This window comes from Gopherus flavomarginatus, chromosome 1, assembly GCF_025201925.1.
Source record: "Gopherus flavomarginatus isolate rGopFla2 chromosome 1, rGopFla2.mat.asm, whole genome shotgun sequence".
Classification (NCBI taxonomy): Eukaryota; Metazoa; Chordata; order Testudines; family Testudinidae; genus Gopherus; species Gopherus flavomarginatus.
Genome location: NC_066617.1, coordinates 322636357 through 322654813, shown reverse-complemented (window position 1 = coordinate 322654813; position 18457 = coordinate 322636357). Strand labels below are relative to the sequence as shown.

The 18457-nt window shown below is 40.7% G+C and overlaps 1 protein-coding gene across 6 annotated transcripts in view; it reads right to left on the bottom strand.

The window, feature by feature from the left end:
• LOC127043287 (probable tRNA methyltransferase 9B) overlaps positions 1–18457 on the bottom strand; it is a 69869-nt gene that overhangs the window by 39292 nt on the left and 12120 nt on the right. For 2 of the 6 annotated variants that reach the window (XM_050937274.1, XM_050937270.1), the window contains exon 3: positions 595–681. The exons of the other annotated variants lie outside the window; for them this stretch is intronic. The gene's annotated coding sequence lies outside the window, so the exon portion shown is untranslated. The remainder of the gene's footprint in view (positions 1–594; positions 682–18457) is intronic. 6 annotated transcript variants of the gene reach the window in all.

The following is an 18457-nucleotide window of genomic DNA, read 5'->3' as shown; positions in this document are numbered from 1 at the left end:
CCCCCAAAATGCACTTCCATCAGAACAAGCTGTGAGTCTGACCTGCAGCATTTCTACAAAATGTGATTTCTACAAAATCAAATTCTTTGTCATGCAAAATCTCGAGTGTCTAAATTAAACTCTGCACAGTGGTACACCGCTTGTAAGAAAGTCAAGTTCCAGCTGTTTGAGACACTGACAAATTTGTTTGCAATAAGTGTGTTCATTTAATACTTTTAGCTTTAAGAAATATTTCATAATCTCTTGATGGTACAGAACCTTATACAGTAACACCATTAAAGAGATGGACAGGAAAATAGAGGGGGCACCACCACACACTGCTACAATTTACTTACATTATCAAACATGTATATAAAGCCATAGAATGATCAAGCTTGAGATTTTTATTTTTGTCCTATACAACAGTGAGACATGTCAGAGTGAAACAGTAATTGGATTATCTTGGATTGAATGCTGTAGTGCTACTTTGTACTATTATAAAATGGGCATGTTTATACAAATGAAAAAGTATAAAACTAAATATAATAAACGGTAATCCATAAGAATTTTGCCCTTTTTCTTCCACGGTTCTTTTAAAAAAAAATCTCTCTTTACATGCTGCATTATGGCCAAATCCTCCGACATCCTTCCCCTGCTCACATGCACCACTCCCATCGCCTGAAGCATTGAAAGGGGATTGTGCTGTTAGGAACAAAGAAAGGAAGTCGTTTTCAGCTTTGTGCTTAAGCATTTACTACACAATTTCCATTAACTGCACTAATATTTACTCAGAATCTGCATTTTGCATAGCTGAAGTATACTTGAAAGATTAAAGTTTATGAGAAATTTCAATAACCAGTGAACCCACATTTACATTTTCAATGTTTCGTGGGTGGAAAAAATCTTTAGGAGGAAGAAAATAATATGATGAGCCTCTGGCCACTGAAGACTGAGTCTTTTTATAGATTGTTTGGAGTATTGTTGTAGCTGTGTTGGTCCAATAAGTGATATTACCCACCCACCTGGTCTCTTTTTGCATAGATGCAAACACAGTTAGTCAATTGAGTAAAATAGTATGTGACATGATAGACAATTCAAGGGATGCCAGAGACATATACAAAAATCCTTTGAAAAAGAACTCTGTATCTAAAAAACAAAACAGAACCCTATGTACAAAAGTAGGCTGAGCAGATTATCACGAAACTAAATGTGGTGAATTTTTCATCTTCTGAGCTCTCTGTTTAGTGAGATGACTAATGCAATCTACATTTCTGAGGGTTTGTCAATACACGGCATTGTCAGATAGAAATGTGGACTCAAAGTTCCTTCTAGCAATAATTCAGATAACTCAATGATTACAAACCAGTTTGTTCTGTGACTTGTGGCAAGTGGGTAAAAGTGCCCATGTCATAAACCTAGTCCCAGATTTGGACCTTAGCGTCCAAAATATGGGGGTTAGCATGAAAACCTCCAAGCTTAGTTACCAGCTTGGACCTGGTAAAGCTGCCACCACCCAAAAAATTAGAGTGTTTTGGGGCACTCTGGTCCCCACAAAAACCTTCCCTGGGGACCCCAAGACCCAAATCCCTTGAGTCTCACAACAAAGGGAAATAAACCTTTTCCCTTCCCCCCTCCAGGTGTTCCTGGAGAGATACACAGAAGCAAACTCCGTGAATCTAAACAGAGGGAGTCCACCCTCTCTATTTCCAGTCCTGGAAACACAAGCACTTCCCTCTTCACCCAGAGGGAATGCAAAGTCAGGCTAGTAAATCTAACACACACAGATTTCCCCCTGACTTCTTCCTCCCACCAATTCCCTGGTGAGCTGCAGACTCAATTCCCTGGAGTTCCCCACTAAAGAAAAACTCCAACAGGTCTTAAAAGAAAGCTTTATATAAAAAGAAAGAAAAATACATAAAAATGGTCTCTCTGTATTAAGGTGACAAATACAGGGTCATTTGCTTAAAAGAATATTGAATAAACAGCCTTATTCAAAAAGAATACAATTCAAAGCACTCCAGCAACTATAGACACGTAAATACAAAACAACAAACCATCTTTGTACTCACAACTTGGAAACAGAAGATTAGAAAGCAGGAAATAGAAAAATTCACTCCTCATAGCCGAGAGAGTACAGGCAGAAGACCCAAGAACAAAGGACTCACACACAAAAAACCCTCCACCCAGATTTGAAAAAGTCTTGTTTCCTGATTGGTCCTCTGGTCAGGTGTTTCAGATTACTTCTTTCCAGGTGTAAGAGACATTAACCCTTAGCTATCTGTTTATGACAGCCCACACCATCGCTACAACAATATAAAATTAACATGACACACATTCAATGGATTAAAAGACGGCTAACTGATAGGTCTCAAATTGTAGTTGTAAACAAGGAATCATCATCAAGCAGGTGTTTCCAGTGGGGTCCCGCATGGCTTGATTCTTGGCCCTATGCTATTTAACATTTTTAATCAATGACCTGGAAGAAAACAAAATCATCACTGATAAAAGTTTGTGGATGACAGAAAAACTGGGAGTGATAAATAATGAAGAGGACAAGTCTCTGATATAGAGTGATCTGGAATGCTTGGTAGATGAGGCACAAGCTAACAATATACACTTTAGTACAACTAAATGTAAGTGTATATATCTAGGAAGAATGAATGTAGGGTCATACTTACAGAACAGAAATGTATACAACATAAATCCTAATACTTTCCAATTCTGGTTTAGCTGATTAGATTTGGCATATTTTTCTTTTTTTTCTTTCCCTCTCCCCACAGGTGCTGGTATTGTAGGAAGGTTTTTGAGTAAAGGTGGATTTTGCAATGGGATCAGAAATCAGTAAGGGATTAGGCTAATTTTGATTTCATCCAAAAGAAGGTCCAACAGATGATGATCTTCTGCTGAAAATGCTCTTCCTCTGGCTCATGAAAGTTTCACTCTAGGCCTTAATCACTTCATCTTCGCTGATGAACACAGCTGCCTTGGTGGACAACAGATGGGTTCCAAGACAGCTATGTTGATACCATATCCTGCCCTGCCTTATATGACATAGATGAGTGTTTTGAGATATTATGCAAATTCTAGCTGGGACCTGTGTTTCCTCTAAGCTGTGTAGCCACGCAGCAGGCTATCAAGGGCCACCCAGGCAGGGAGAGGCGCCTGTCCCCTGGCCTTGTCCAGCCCCCCTGCTGGAGCTGCCGGGAAGAGGCACCCCTCCCCCAGCCCAGCCAAAGCTGTGGCGGCCGGGGAGAGGACCCCTCTCGCCTGGTCTGGCCCGGCCCCATCCAGGCGGAGCTGCTGCTGCCCAGGAGAGGAGCCTCTTCCCCAACCCCGAGCTGCTGCACCGAGAGAGGGCTGGGGGAATACCTGTCTCCCCCTGCAGCCCTGGGGCAGCCCTCACCCCCAGCTGGAGCCCTCACCCCCTACACCCCAACCCTCTGTCCCAGCTCTGAACCCCCTCCCACACTCCAAACCCCTTATCCATGGCCCCACCCCAAAGGCTTCACCCCCAGCCAAAGCCCTCACCTCCCGCATTCCAACCCTCTGCCCTAGCCCTGAGCCCCTTCCCACACTCTGTCCAAACTCCTCAGCCCCAGCTCTGCCAAACATCACCTCCATATTGGTACACATAAAAAAATTCATTCTGCACATGGATGTAAAAAAGTTAAGGGAACATTGGCTGGGACTCAATCCTGAAAGATGCTGCCTTCGATCACATCCAACTGAGTGCAACAGGTGCGGAGGATGGGTAGCCCTATACAGGATAAGGCCCCTGGTTCACTATGAGGCACTGTCGGTGTCGACAACAGTCTACCCCTGCGGCAATCTCTGTGCAACGCCTCAGTATTACAAGCAGACACACAAGAGGGAAATGATGACAGAGTGGGCGATACACAGGTAGGGGCCACTGTCAGACAGATTACTGTTAGATTGCAGCCATCTCACTTGGGTTCAGAGCGGCCATAAGGGAAAAAAAATTGCCCCTAATTCATGCAGAAGTAACTACAGTTCCTTCCTGGAGGCACTTGGCAGTGAACAAGATGTGAAAACACTGCCAGCTGCCCAGGTAAGCAGCTTCCTCTCCTCCACCATGCAGCAGACGTCAATAATTACACATGCAGGATCAGGGCCTTCCTTTGTTGATACAGCTATGTTCTTGTTCTACTGCTACAAACAGATACTGTTTACTGTTCTTGTTAATCCACCCCATGCGTGTGATGATCTGACACCTCTTACAAATCCACCTGTGTCTTCTGGATACAAGAGTTTTAGAATGCTATTGGATCATCCCCAATCTCAACTGTGTCTTCCGATGTCTGGTTGATCACAGCTGTTATTCTGGAGACGACAACTGTATAGTGAAGGCTGCACTGAGATCGTACTTAGTGCAGAACCAAAATCAGTCCATTACACACTTCAGTTATTGCATTTGGTCTTCCTGATCTATACAGGAGTAAAAGCAAATAAGCTGCCCACTCCCTAGCTACCCTCCTGATTGTGACTCTAGCCATGGGTGAGTGACAGGGGCTCCTTGCCTGATATTCTCCCATGTGAGCAGGTGGGCAGAAAGGGAATGGACCTTCCTCATTAAACTTACAACCAGTTTTAAAAGAGCATCTCTATAATTAAAGGGTTTGCACAATTTTAGTCAAACCAAGTGCTGTATTTTATTTGTGACAGTTACTACTTTTGTAATGCAACAGCCCATTTGTTTGCTTCTGAAATAAAATGTTTTAAATAAACACAACACTACATACCTTATTTGATTACACAGCTTTCAAAAGCACATAGTAAAATGGAAACTCAAAGCAGGTACAAAACATCAATTAAGATTATCAGTCATGAAACAGAAGTCGATAACCTGATGTCTAAATTATGTTTGAATTGTCATAAAAATATAAGCTAGTCTAAAAATGAAACCATTGCCCATCTTAGCATATCTTTTGTAAAACAGCTCCATAACAGAAGGTTCTCTTGCCACCTCTGCTCTCTGTCTGCTAGAATATTGATTTATACCATACACACTAAAAATAAAGTCGAGCAGGTAGCCAAGGGGCAGCAAAGATCAGTATGCCTAGTTGACAACAGACAAAATGGGGAGGGAGGGAGGGAGGGAAGGAAAGTGTATGAAGAAATATATAAACAAGATGAACAGGAAAATGCCTAGAAGATAAAAGATGGGAAATCTAATATATCTAAGGACGGAAAAGAGAAAGTTCTGCAGCTTAGAAAAAAAAATACATCTTAGAGGTGAAATCCTGGTCCCATTAAAGTCAATGGCAAAATTTCCATTAACTTCAGTGGGGACCGGATTTCACCTAATTTACTTACTTAATTAGGTCCTGATTCTACCACCTTTCTTGATGCCCAGTAGTAATGAGACTACTTGTAGAATAAGTTACTAACACAGCGATATTCAGACCTCAGAGGTTCAGGAGCCAAATTAGCGATCAACATTATCCAAAAAAGAGGCACAGTAGTGTGAATTTACCATAGTACAATTCATATTTAAACAGCATGACAGGGGAAATATTTAGTTTTATATAGATAGATATATATAAATATATACAATTCTCAGAGCAAATAAGTTAATAACTTAACCAAGTTATCAACTTGCATTAATAACACAGTAAAAGCATCTTTATTGAATAATAATTAAATCACAGTGTTTTAGCATCATGTACTGTAAAGAGCCACAAAAGCCACATTAAAGAACCATTACAGGGCTCATGCGCTGCAGTCTGGGAGTTACACTGATCTAACATAAGAGTGGCAGAATCAGGTCCTCAACTGGTTATTGAACACCTATCTCACAACAGTGTCTGGGACAAATGTACATAATAAACCAAAGTTATATCAAACTGGGAACTATTTCCAGCCACTCCAGCATACAAAGATGGGTCTCAGATGTGAGAAATACTTAAATCACGAAGTAACCCCATTGACTTCAAAAGGACTACTTGCACACGTACGTGTTTGTAGAATCTGGGCCAAAACAGGAGAAATGAATATACAGGAAGAACTGGTGAAAAATAAGTTTTGAAGCCAAAATGATCAAAGGTGGACTAATCTGAGTAGCTTTGTTCAGGATGAGAAGATCAAAAGCAAACAGAGAACACAGTTGCACTGCACATTTGAATAAGCTTACTGGTAGAACTCTGAAATTCTTTTTTATATTTTTTCATTTTATTTTGGGGGAATTTTGTTGGATTTTTTTTCTATTGCGGGAGATCTGGAGGGAAAACTGTCAGGTCTTGCATCGGGGTGGGTAGGAAAGCCATGGGGTTGGGAGAGTAGGTTTCAGAGCAGGCCCACCCTGCACTCAGCTGTCAGCAGTGGCTCTTGTCCTGCAGGGCTGGGCCTGGCTCCCCGTACTGGGTGTTGCTTCTTAGTCCATGGTGCGGCAGTGCTACTCAGGTTTGGGATGTCTGCCCCTCCATAATGATGGGGGGAGTGGATGGGCCAAATTTGACAGAGTGGTGCTGCAACCCTGTGTGCCACGACACACCACCACCACTCAAATTTTGCCCCATGTCCTTCCAGCCTGCCATGATACAGTAACAGACAGGCTATCCAGTCCCAATGCCCGGAATGAGAAACTGGACCCAGCCATGAGGGACAGGAAGCTACAAGAGCTTTGTTTTTTCTTCATTTTATAGGTTCTGTTTTATTTCATGTTACTTCACATTTGTAAAAAAAACACAGGGCTCTACTTATTGATCATCTATTATTCTTGAAAGTTTTGTATCTTCTGACGTACACCAGCACATAGAAAAAGAGATGGGACTTTGTATTCAATTCAATAACAACATCTTTACTAACCTGACAAGATATATAGCAGGGCCAAAAGCTGATAAATTTAGGGACCAATTATACTCCATTTGACACCAATGGGAGCAGAACAGGACTTCAAATATTTCAGTACAGAACTAGTTTCATAATGGATTTAATATACAACCAGTACCTGAGCTTGAGGGAAAACTAGCACAGAGTAGGTGAAAGAAGATGCAAAGCAGTCTACAGCCACACAAAAAGGATCATCAGAACTTGAACGGTAGCTCCAAAATGGTCCAGACAGGAGATGCTAAAAAAACACAGTCTGCAGGATTCCTCTCTTGCAGCTGCCTTTGATAATACAATCTACATGCCCTATTGTTTTGTCCTCCACTCACAGCCAATTCCAAGTGGCTGCTATATAGATGTTGACTACAAAGCTGCCATATTCGTGGCAGGAATTACCTCTGACAGCTGAGTCACAAGGCTCTAGCTCTGTAGGCCTCAAGAACACAACATTTAACCTGACTGAAAATATTCACTTGAATAGCCTGAAGGTCCTTGTTGTTGGGATAAAAACAGACAAAGAGGATCATCATTTTGCAAACCCTTTCAGCTTTAGAAAGACAGAACTTAAACCCTAGAGATCTCTGGGGCAAGGAAGCTCTTCTCTACTGGTTTCTACCACACAAAGGAAAAGATAGCAGCATTTCTTTTTGCCTTGAGAGAAACAAAATAAAACTTCTAGAACTATCTTTAGACAAAAATAAAAAACAAGAAAGAGCCATGAATAAACCCTGAATTATTGCAGTAAGCCAAGTCAAGACAATCACAATACAAAGAGAGATAGAGACTCAAAGTGAAATCCAGACAGACTTCAAAAACAATATTTAGGCTTTAAGGGTCATCAATCATTTGTGGGCTAGATTCTCATCTCTGACAGCGTAACTCAACAGTTACTCTGGCTTCATTCCAATATGACTGAGCAAGGAATCTGGCACTGTACATATTTTATAGAAGTCTATCAGCATTTTCATAACACCCCTCTATTTTACAGGTTTTTAAAGCTGTAAGTGAACTCCTAAAAATTACTAACATAAGGATATTGCCATAAGTATTCACCACAAAGTTATGGGCCAAGTCCTCAGCTGACATAAATTGATTTCAGTGGAGCTACACTGATTTATACCAGCTACAGTCCCATTTGTACATATTATTTAACACATAACAGCTTCACAAAACATTTCTCTGCCCTTGCCAGGGTGCTATTCAACATAATAAAAACAGTCATAATAAATGTAAAGTAATTAAAATAAAAAGCAGTTACTTGTGCCTTCAAAGTATCCAAGCTGTGAGGATGGGGGAAATTCTGCTCTCCCCTCCATAAGTTTGGAGGGCCCCACATGCAGAGTAGCTTTTGCAATGCTGGTGTGTGAGAAGGGCTAAGATTGGCTACAGCTGTAGAAAAGGAACGTACCCCTTCCCCACAGCAAAGAGCCACAGTATGTTGCAGCTCCCTGAATGCTGTTGTGGAGAAGTGGAGGCGGGAGTAGAAAAGACAGGGATAGGACAGAGTAGAGGGGAGCCTGGGAAGGGGGAATTCACCACTTAACTATGTTCTAACCCTTTCCTATCACAGATGGGAGTACTAGGTTCATGGACTAAGATTTTCAAAGCTGCCTAAAAGATACAGATTCACAATCCCAATGGAAATTGGGAATTCTGGTCCTGTAGTAGATAGCTATGGAAACCAGAGAGGCTTAATTTTGCAGTTCTCAAACTGTGGATTTGTGTCTCCAACGATAACATGCTAGTTAATAGCAAAAATGTTTTTAATAAAATAAATAAATAAATATATAAATATATAGAGGTGAGAAATAACAGACCTCAACACTATTTGTCCCTCTGAAAATTTGAGTACACAAAGTCACTCCCTTACCTCTCTCTGAAACTGCAAAGCTTCAAAAAGTTCAGTGAATAGAAGATTGTTGGTGGTGGAATAGATCTGGACAAGGAGAAGAAGTCTGGAGATAAATGTGAGAAGAGAGAGACAGGCAGTAGAAACAAAAGTGAAACTGTTTGACCAGCATATTCCAGGAGTCTTGAGGTCTTTCTGAGTGTAGCCTTCATTGATTTGAGATCTACCATGCCATTTTCTCACTAGGAGGGAAAATCTATAATGGCAGCAGACCATAAGAGAGATCCAGTTTGGGAATATTTTAATGAAGTTCCTCTACCTGTGGGTAACATAAGCATGTGTGCAAATTTAAACAGTTCAACAAAGAAATGCAAGGCTTGGTTGCCCGAAAGGAACATGTCTGAACATGCAGGATCTTCAGGTTGGTAAACTTCTTTATTTCATACTTTAAGGACTGCCTGTTTTCCTTCTGGACAATTCTTGAATTCTCATGTTTGAGCAAAAAGTATAGTTGTTACTCTATGGTACTATCATTTTAGATGCAGTTGTGATAAAAAATAAACAGCTGAAACAGGCAGATCTTCCTTTTACAATTTCACCTTTAAAGTAGTACTGAGTGTCCGTGAATGCAATGAGTAATATTAAATGAGCAGTACGGTAATAATAATTACGTAACTACATTGACTTATTTTGTTTAGGAGATTCCATCCTCAACATACAGGATTCTGAAGACTATCCACCTTCAAGATCATCATTTTCTATAGTTTCAGAGTTATCTGCCAATGATAGTGTTTCAGTCACACCATGTATGTCACATTGCCACAGTATATGACCTGTAGCAAAAAGAAAAAAAGAATCTGCATCATCCAGAAACCACCATAGATACGTTTGTGGTAAGGACCAGCAGATTACAAAAAGAGGTAATTGATGAAAAAATTGCCCAGTTTGTTTATGCAACAAACTCTCCTTTCTGTATGACTGAGAACCCACACTTCTTTAACATGCTTCAGTCATTAAGACCAGGATACAGTCCACCCAACAGAGCAGATGTTGCAGGCAAATTGCTGGATAAAGTGTATGAAAGAGAAATTGAGCAGCATGCAAAAGGTCTAGAGGGTAAAATTATTAACCCGAGTCTTGATGGGTGGAGCAATGTCCACAACGATCCTGTTGTATGTGTTTCTGTGACAACAGAAGAAGGGAATGTCTTCCTTACAGAAACACTTGATACATCAGGAAATGCACACACAGCAGAATACTTACAAGAAGTAGCAGTAAAAGCTATAACAAACTGTGAAAAAAAAATCCAAATGTCTATTATGCAGCTTGGTCACAGACAATACTGCAAATGTATCCAAGATGAGAAGAAATGATTTAGAAGAGAGTCCCAAGCTAACAACGTATGGTTGCAGTGCTCATTGGATGCACTTCCTAGCCAAATACTTCAGTGTTCCAGAAATAAAGGCTAATGTTGTTGAAATTGCAAAATACTTCCGTAACAACCACTTTGTAGCAGCTGCTCTAAAAAAAAGTGGGAGGAACCAAGCTAACTCTCCTACAAGATGTGTGATGGACCTCAGTAGTGGACTGTTTTGAGCACTGTATCAAGAACTGGCCTAATCTGATGACAGTTTGTTAACAAAATCATGAAAAAATAGATGGCACTGTCACAAAGTTCTCAGCACTGGGCTTAAGAGAAATGTTGAACACATGCTGAGTACCCTGAAGTCTATTTCTGTACCCTTGAACATAATGCAGGGAAATAGCTGTTTTATTGCTGAAGTTGTTGAAATTTGGAAGGAACTGAGTGCGATCTTGAGAGAAACATACAATGATAGTTAAATTACAAGCATTAAAAAAACGAATGGGACAAGCACTATCTCCAGCTCATTTTCTTGCAAATATTCTCAATACTCAGTACCAGGGTCAAACCTTAACTGCTGAAGAGGAGGAGTTGGCTATGACATGGACATCCAGTAATCATCCCTCCATAATGCCAACTGTAATAAACTTCAGAGCTAAGGGTGAACCATTCAAGAAATATATGTTTGCTGCTGATGTTTTAAAGAAAGTCACACCAGTGAACTGGTAGAAGTCACTTAAGCACTTGGATTCAGAGACTGTTGAAGTGATAATCTCACTTTTAACTGCAGTAGCTTCTTCTGCCGGTGTAGAAAGAATATTTTCTTCCTTTGGACTAATTCATTCCAAACTGATAAATCGTTTGGGACCTGAGAAAGCAGGAAAGTTTGTTTTTCTTTTCCAGATTATGAAAGAACAGGAAAATGAAGGAGAAGACAACTGAGTTAGCTGCAGAAGCCAATATTTTAAGTCTCTCACGTTGACCTGGCTGACGTAATCGATTTAACTTTTGGTTTTTTTAAATATTTCATTTAACTATTTTAGTTAAAAACAATTTTAACAAAAACAAACCTGATTTTAAAAAACTTGTATGTTTAACTAAATTCAAAACTTCATATGCTTGTTTTGTTAAAATTGTATATGTTTGATGTTGAAGATAAAAATCCAGAATACATAATGTTGTTGTTTTAGTTAAATGTTCTCCTCTTAATACAGCATGGCAAGAAAATCCTCCAAATATTAATGATTAATCTGTTGAATTGGAGATAGTTCACCTCCCAAAGACTTCATAAATATCTGCTTCAATTACCTTTGGTAAATGAAATAACTAAACAATCATTCGTTTTCTGATATAGCTGTAAAACTAACCTGAAAAGTTTTCAAAATAAATCACTTAAAAATGTACAGTGTGTACCTTCTAAAAATGAAACCTACATTTATCTCTGAGTTATGAAGAATATGTATTAAAGTTATAACAACCAAAAAGAATGCACTTTTATGTAGAAATCCATGATTAAATCGAGTCTTCCTGACTAGTGATTTAAATCATGATTTAAATCAATTTAATTTAAATCAAATCCACCCTGGTATGATCTTGTAAATTTCTGTTAAAAAAAAAAAAAAAGTCTGGCGATTCAGTTGAGGTGTGGGGAATAAAGAATTACATGTTACATTTTATTATATTCATTTGTATCTGGCATTGTTGTTAAGTCTGCAAGACAAGTGAATGCCTCTGAATCAGTTCTAATAAAACATTCACTTGCAAAACCAAGTGTCACTTGTGGGATTGGAGAAGAAGTTATCAGGAAATGTATTTATTTCTTCAGTGTGTGTTTATTGATCACCTTCTATGCCCCTTATATAAAACATGGTAAATAGATGAAAATATTACAATAGACGAAGATGAAGGCCTTTTGGAATAAAGAGTTTTAAAATTCAAAATAAAGGAGACTTCTAATGGGCAAGGAAAGATTCCATGTACACAAGGCTACAGATGCAATACTAAGAATGGTAAATTCTTCTGCCTGTGCAATCTTTCCTAAATTTTAGAATCTATACCCTTGCCCTAACAGGGTAAGATGGCACGTACGGAGCCAGAAATTCAGTAAAATTATGTGCTGAAGTTAGCACATTGGCAAAAGAAAACTTCATTTTTCTTCTTCATTGGAATAAAGAAAGACAGTGAAATAATTACAAACTAGTTTATAAAGGGGACTTATATCCTCTTGTGTAGCAACATATTCAGAATTGTTTGAAGTTAAAGAGCAAGTTCCATGCAGTATGCCATCAAATCCAGGTTTCTCAAGCAAAAAAGAAAAATCTTTGCTGCTTAGACAGATATTAAGACCTCCCGGTATCTGAAATGCATCTCCTCTACTAAAATAGTCATTTCCTGCTTTACAGAAGTGATAATCCTAGAATAACTATTGGATCCAACCATGGCAACTGAAAATGGCTTGATGATATGAAAGACAGGTATTTTTGATGTCATGACCTAGTAAGAGCTGGATAAGTCCCTATAACTTTCACAGTCCATTCAGTACAGGAAGTTCCAGGTGGGACACAGTGTTACAAAGAGAAAAACAAACAAACAAAACCTAACCATTTTTGCATTAACAGTACTTAGAATTTTCTGAAGAGACCTCATTTTTGTTTAAAGTACTTTAAGGTACTGTATTTAATAAATAAAACAGTAAAAGTGGGACGGATCCTGGACCTCCTACATTGCCTACACAAAACCAAAAAGGCAACTACATTGGTAGAGAATTTCCTTCAGCATGAAGGAACCACTGAAGGGCACAGAGCCACTGTACTTACTCATCACTTACCTCCCAGCCCCTAGTACAGAGGATATGCCTTGGGCAAAGATGGTATCTGTATGCCCCAGCAGTCTTCAGCTGCCAGAATGTCCCTTCAGTGACTTGACGCCAAGCACAGGTTAAAGAAGCTATGGGCTACAATAACTTACACCAAGTCCTGGCCAACTCCCTGGGAGCCAAAAGGCAGACACATAGTTACTTTTCTCCCCACTCTTCCCAAAGTAGAGACCCTTTCCATTTAAGCCAAAGGAGAATCTCCATTAGCTGTTACCAATATAGGGCTTATAAGGATGAATGGCTCTGATGCCATCCAGTCCAAAATAATGGTATGCATATAAATTACACTACAGTCAAGCCTTAACTATAACCTACATCTCAGGAGGCACAGAAATTATTTTATAACAAGGGAAGATGTCTTTCATTTAATTACAAACCTACATTATGCATTTGGAAACTTGAAAAAAGTCTTATGAGTAAAGTTATTCTCTACCGACATACTATATTCTACAATATCATTAACTGGCAAAGTAAAAAAATTATTAATTTAGATCACACTGTGTCACCAAACTGCAATGGAATCAATGGCTTCTAACACTACTGCGGGCAAGTTTTATTTCTAGGAACAAAGCAACTGCCATATGAAAACAGAGCAAAATCCATCTTGTCTGGAAGTCTGTCTCTGACTCCAGCTTATACTAGATAATTCAGGGTAAACTCTCATGATACACCCAGACAATTGTGCACTGCTATCCCCTGGAATGAGGGAGGAAGAGTGTCCATAATATCCAGCCAGTGGGGCTGATAAACTTTGTAACCCCATCCTAGTTAGCATAAATCCAAATAGTTCTTATTTTCCTCAAATCCGAATAAAGCATATATATGTCTGTATCAGAGGGGTAGCTGTGTTTGTCACTTTTTACAGATCCAGACTAAGAGTCCTGTGGCACTTTATAGACTAACAGATGTATTGGAGCATAAGCTTTCATGGGTGAATACCCACTCTGTCAGACACATGTAGTGGAAATTTCCAGAGGCAGGTATAAATATGCAGGCAAGAATCAGTCTAGAGATAACGAGTTAGTTCAATCAGGGAGGATGAGGCCCTCTTCTAGCAGTTGAGGTATGAATACCAAGGAAGGAGAAACTGCTTTTGTAATTGGCAAGCCATTCACAGTCTTTGTTTAATCCTGAGCTGATGGTGTCAAATTTGCAGATGAACTGAAGTTCAGCAATTTCTCTTTGAAGTCTGGTCCTGAAGTTTTTTTGCTGCAGGATGGCTACCTTTAAATCTGCTATTGTGCGTCCAGGGAGGTTGAAGTGTTCTCCTACAGGTTTTTGTATATTGCCATTCCTAATATCTGACTTGTGTCCATTTATCCTTTTTACATAGCGACTGTCCAATTTAGACGATGTACATAGCAGAGGGGCATTGCTGGCACATGATGGCGTATATTACATTGGTGGATGTGCAGGTGAATGAGCCAGTGATGGTGTGGCTGATCTGGTTAGGTACTGTGATGGTGTCGTTGATGTAAATATGTGGGCAGAGTTGGCATCGAGGTTTGTTGCATGGACTGGTTCCTGAGTTAGAGTTACTATGGTGTGGTGTGTGGTTGCTGATGAGGATATGCTTAAGGTTGGCGAGTTGTCTGTGGGTGAGGACTGACCTGCCTCCCAAGGCCTGACAGAGGAGGGAATTGGTAGTGACCATTTCCCAACATTAATTATATATCCAGGAAAAGGAAATACCAAAGACGAAGCTGATAACCCCACCTGAAATCTAAAAAAGCAAATTGGAAATGCATTCGAAACAGAAGCGAGCAAAATGAATGAGTAATTTATAAATGAAGATCTTGAGGAATTCTGTAGAACTAGTATTAAGAGAATCGTAAAGAGTCCGCCTAGCTATTCCTAGAATTACAACAATACTCAAAGAAAAATATATGATGATGGAACAAGAAATGTGAATTGGTAATTAGGGAAAGGAATAAAGTAGATAAGACTGCAAAAAAAAAAATAAAAAATCCTTAAATTGCGAACACAATGAAATATTTAAAAAGTAAGGCAGTTGCCCAAAGTTAAAAAAGATACCAATGTATAAACAAATTAGGAAACTGAACGGAATAAAGAACCTCATAATACCAAACTTTGCAGTTGCAGTATATGGAGTAACAAGCTCCAACAAAGAAAAGGCAGAAAATCTGGGCACCATGTTTCAAAACATCAGTATAAATAAGTTCATTAATAATAATTATGAGATCATGAAGAGGTGGGAGGAGCAGCAGTTATTTTAAATGAAACCTTTAATATGAGAGATCTCCAAAAAGAAAAGAAAAAAAAGTTAAGGAGCAAAAGCACGCACCAGCTAGGACAAAATAAGCTTTGAAATGCTTACACACTTAAATGAAGGAAGCCTGATGGTGATACTGAAAATATGTAACATATGGAGAAAAGGTGAAACACCTAAAGACTGGAAACACATGATTATCATCCCTGTTAGGAAACCAGGTAAACTGCACTCAAGACCTGAGGCATGCAGACTAATTGCACTCACAGCATGTTTAGATAAAACCATGAAAACAATGGTAAAGAGATTAGTAACCCACCTAAAAGAAACCGGTTCCTAGTAATCAAAATGGGTTCAGAGGAAGTTAGGAGTGAGATTAACCACATTGTAAGCATAGAAACAGATGCATAAAAAAGCCTGAGAACCAAAGAATTCACAACTTCCTGGACATGGGCTTTTTCTATGATCGGTTATAGACAGGGACTACTACATAAACTGGCTTTCATGAGTATTCTAGGAAGAACGTACAGATGGATAAGAGCATAGGCAGGTGGAGGAGGCTATGCCTCCCCAAACAGCCAGGCGTGGGCCCGTCCACACTCTGCCCCCAGGGCTCCACTTCGGTGGTGCTGCTGGACTTCAAGGGCTGGGGCCACGCCACCCGCCTTCCCGCTGCTCCCGGGCTGGGGCCTGCAGCAGCACCACCACCAAGCGGCGCTCTCACTCCCAGTGCTCCAGGGCTGGGGGGACGCGGTGGGGCACTGTGGGCACTAGCCAGCCTGGGACAGGGTCCAGCGGCTGTGGTTGGGGGGGCTCTAGGTTCCAGAGCATACAGAAGGGGCATGGCCTTGGGTGGGACTAGCCTCCCCAAGCAGGCATTCACATGCTGCCCATAGATAAGGGACTTCTTAAGGGCATGTCTATACTACAAACATAAGTTGACCTGTTATGTTGACTTATAGCCATCCCAGTAATTACTGCAGTGGTTCATGTCCACACTACCCCCCTTCTGTTGTTAGTGCATGTCCTCACCAGGAGTGCTCCCAGCCACTTAAGAGGGGCAGTGTGGGGGACTGAAAGCCTCGGCTGCCCCGGGCTCTCAGCTCCCCATCAGGAGCCCGGCTTCTGCCCCTCCTCCAACTCTTGGCTCCCCACCGAGAATCCATCTGCCCCCCTGCTGGGAGCACAGCAGTCACCCAGGCTCCAGATCTCTGCCCCCTACGAACTCCCAGCTCCCCACCAGGAGCCCATTTTCCCCCACCCCCATACCAAGAGCATGGCAGGAGCCTGGGTTCCCTGTTCCCTGCTGTGCCCAATGGGGAACTCCATGCCTGGACCCCAGGCACCTGCCATGCTCCTGTCGGGAAGCAGGAAGTCAAGAGTTCAGGTGTCAGCAGGACTCCCAGTGGGGAGCCCAGGCAGCAGCTCAACAGAGTGGGGAGCTGGGAGCCCGGGTGGCAACCCAGCAGAGAGCACGAAGCACTGGCAGCAGCCCAATATTGAGCAGGGAGCGGGGAGCCTGGGCTGCATGACAGGAGCATGGGCAGCAGCTTGGCTGGGAGCAGGGATACTAGGCAGCTGCCCATCTGGGAGCGGGGAAACTGGGCTTTCTTGTCAATTTAACAGCTCCACAATGGCAAGAATGACAGCCAACAGCTGAAGTAAGTAACCCACAGCATCTACACAGACACTGCATCTGCCCTAGCTACACCGGCATAAGCCCTACACCTCTCCTGGAGGAGGAGTTATTATGCCAGTGTACTAGGGCACTTACATTGGCAGAAGCAAGGCTGCAATGTGTACACTGATGTAATTAGATGGACATAAGCTGCATTACAATCGACCTAACTCTGTAATGTAGACCAGGTCTAAGCAAAAGAACTATAGAAGTCTAAATAGGGAAAGGTTTTTCCAAGGTATATTCAACTGGAAATTCAACTCCACAGGGGAGCATAATTAGCCCAACCCTCTTCAACCTCATGATAAATGGTCTCCCTAAGGAGAGTAGTAGAGGACTAGGGATCACATGATTTGCTGATGACTGTGCCATATGGACCAAAAGCAGAAACCTTGGAAGTGTCATTAAAAAAAAAAAAAGCACTTAAAAGGAGTGCAGAATGGGTAAACAGGTGGGGCTTGAAGTTCTCCATAGATAAAACTAAGGGAATGATCTTCACAACAACGAAAAATCGAAAAGATTTGAAGTTATATCTATATAACCAACAGATAAATATAGTAAAAAATTACTAATTCTTAAGTGTGATATGCTCACTTAGAGGGACCACACTGAAAATATTCAAGATAAGTGCAAAGGTAGAATTAACTAAAAGTATCCCTGGAACATTTTGGGGAGTGGATAAGAAAATGGTCGTATAATGCAATACAGAGCTCTAATTAGACCAATTATTGAGAACAGATACCAGGCCTTTGCGTCTACAGTGAATGGGAATCTGAGAAAACTAAGCTATATCCAAGCACAGGCATTGTGTATTGCATGTGATGCCTTCGTTACCTGTGTGTGTGCTACAGATAGCAGCCAGTGAAATACCTATCATTTTTAGAATGAAGCTCCTAGACTTAACTTTTTGGGCCAAAGTACTAGACAATTGCAAAGACAACAACACGAACCTAATATATAATGATTGTTGGGAATTAAATGGAGGCCAGGTAGGACAAAAAATATATATATAATCAAAATTCCCCATATAAGTAGAGTATAGAAGTGGATAAAGCATCTTAATGAAAAGAAAGGATTGAAAAAGACCGAAATCTATAGCTATGGGAAAATATTTTCATTGGAAAACCATCCCCCGAGGCAGACATGGAATAATTAAATTAATAAAAAGGAGAAGATTAATAAATATATAAGATATAGCAAATCTATGTAGTTGTGATAAATGGGGACACTACTGCCAAATACTGTATATGCACGTGGCATGGAACAAGAAGAGTGGGAACAGCCTTCTGTGTGCCCTCAATTGGACTCAAGGAGGCTGCAAGGTTAATAGCTCAGTCATATAGACAGATATAAAATTAACAGGGATTATGTTAGGAGTAAACTGAGCTTTAGATATGTGGCCACCTGCTGTGGCCACCCTGTCAGATTCCTTGCCAGGGATGCAGGCAATTTATGGTGGTAAGTCTGACAGCAGAAATGATATTCTTAATGAAGTATTGCTGCTAACAACCAAACAGGTGTGCAACTGGATACAACCATAGTAATAGCACGGATTCTGGCATATGTGGGGATACTAGGCAGCATACTGGTGGACAAAGAGGCAAAAAATGCTACTGATAATGAACAAATTGACTTAG